Genomic DNA, 2,424 nt, shown 5'->3' with positions numbered 1-2,424 from the left:
ATGTGAACCATGAACTTCCAGACGTTCAAGCTGGTTTTAGAAAAGGCAGAGGAACCAGAGATCAAATTGCCAACATCCAATGGATCATCAAAAAAGCAAGAGAATTCCAGAAAAACATCCATTTCTGCTTTACTGACTATGCCAAAGCCTTTGACTGTGTGGATCACAATAAACTGTGGAAAATTCTGAAAGAGATGGGAATACCAGACCACCTGATCTGCCTCTTGAGAAACCTGTATGCAGGTCAGGAAGCAACAGTTAGAACTGGACATGGAACAACAGGCTGGTTCCAAATAGGAAAAGGAGTACGTCAAGGCTGTATATTGTCACCCTGCTTATTTAACTTACATGCAGAGTACATCATGAGAAATGCTGGGCTGGATGAAGCACAAGCTGAAATCAAGATTGCTGGGAGAAATATCAATAACCTCAGATATGCAGATGACATCACACCTATGGCAGAAAGTGAAGAAGAACTAAAGAGCCTCTTGATTAAAGTGAAAGAGGAGAGCGAAAAAGTTGGCTTAAAGCTCAACATTCAGAAAACAAAGATCATGGCATCCGGTCCCATCACTTCATGGCAAATAGACGGGGAAACAGTGGAAACAGTGGCTGACTTTATTTTTCTGGGCTCCAAAATCACTGTGGATGCTGATTGTAGCCATGAAATTAAAAGACACTTGCTACTTGGAAGGAAAGTTATGACCAACCTAGGCAGCACATTAAAAAGCAGAGACATTACTTTGCCAACAAAGGTCCATCTAGTCAAGGCTATGGTTTTTCCAGTAGTCATGTATGGATGTGAGAGTTGGACTGTGAAGAAAGCTGAGTGCCGAAGAATTGATTCTTTTGAACTGTGGTGTTGGAGAAGACTCTTGAGAGTCCCTTGGACTGCAATGAGATCCACAGTCCATCCTAAAGGAGATCAGTCCTGGGTGTTCATTGGAGGGACTAATGTTGAAGCTGAAACTCCAGTACTTTGGCCACCTGATGCAGAGAGCTGACTCATTGGAAAAGACCCTGATGCTGGGAAAGATTGAGGGCAGGAGGAGAAGGGATGACAGTGGATGAGATGGTTGGATGGCGTCACCGACACAATGGACATGGGTTTGGGTGGACTCCGGGAGTTGGTGATAGACAGGGAGGCCTGGCGTGCTGCAGTTTATGGAGTCGCAAAGAGTTGGACACGACTGAGCGACTGAATTGAACTGAATTGATACTGCCATATTGGACCCTCTTCTGATTAAATGTTAGATTTAAGGGGACAAAATTAGTATCTCAGGAGTGCTTAACTAAGGAGGGAAAAGGAAATAATATGATTTTGCCAGTCATAGTTGTTATGCTGGAAACTATTACAAAGTTTCCAGCTCTCCTGAAAAGAAATAACCTCTCCTTCTTGCCTTACTTCAAGCACAACTTTTAAAATAATATTTTCTGGTTACAAAAATAGGATATGTTTATGTTTATTGTGGAAATTTGAAAATGTGGAATTATAGAAAGGCTCAAAGGAGAAAATGAAAATCAACTGCAACAATACTACTGAAAGAAATAATTCCTGCTATGATTTTGATTTATATCTCTTCTGTCTGCATGTGTATAATATACATTTTTGTTGTTTATAAAGGTGTGACTTTTTTTATCAATACATAACTGATATTTTCATGCCATTAAAATATTTTAAGCCATAGTATCCAATCACAGCTTCATCATAATTTACTTAATGTCTTGTTGACATTTAGGTGGTTTCCAATTTTTTACTTTCATAATAATGCTGCAATGAATAGGATATCCTGTAACATAAATCATTTTATACACCATAGTAATATCCTTGACATAAATATTTAGAAATGAAATTGATAGAACATAGGTAATTAATATTTTTTAAACTTCTAGTACATTCAACCATGTTACCCTCCAAGAAGACTTCATCAATTTTACACCACCACCAACAAAGTGTTAAAAATCTTGTCTAACAATATTGCAATAGTGCAAATTATTTTGTATCTTCCCTTTGATGAACTGCCAACATCCGTTGGATCATAGAAAAAGCAAGGGAGTTCCAGAAAAACATCTACTTCTGCTTTATTGACTATGCCAAAGTCTTTGACTGTGTGGATCACAACAAACTGTGAAAAATTCTTAGAGATGTTAATACCAAACCACCTTACCTGCCTCCTGAGAAATCTGTATGCAGGTCAAAAAGCAACAGTTATGACCAGACATGGGACAACAGACTGGTTCCAAATCAGGAAAGGAGTACATCAAGGCTGTATATTGTCACCCTGTTCATTTAACTTATATGCAGAGTACATCATGCAAAATGCTGTGCTGGATGAAGCACAAGCTGGAATCAAGATTTCTGGGAGAAAATATCAATAACCTCAGATATGCAGATGACACCACCCTTATGGCAGAAAGCATAGA

This window comes from Bos indicus, chromosome 9 (assembly GCF_029378745.1).
Source record: "Bos indicus isolate NIAB-ARS_2022 breed Sahiwal x Tharparkar chromosome 9, NIAB-ARS_B.indTharparkar_mat_pri_1.0, whole genome shotgun sequence".
Classification (NCBI taxonomy): Eukaryota; Metazoa; Chordata; class Mammalia; order Artiodactyla; family Bovidae; genus Bos; species Bos indicus.
This window is presented reverse-complemented; position numbering follows the sequence as displayed.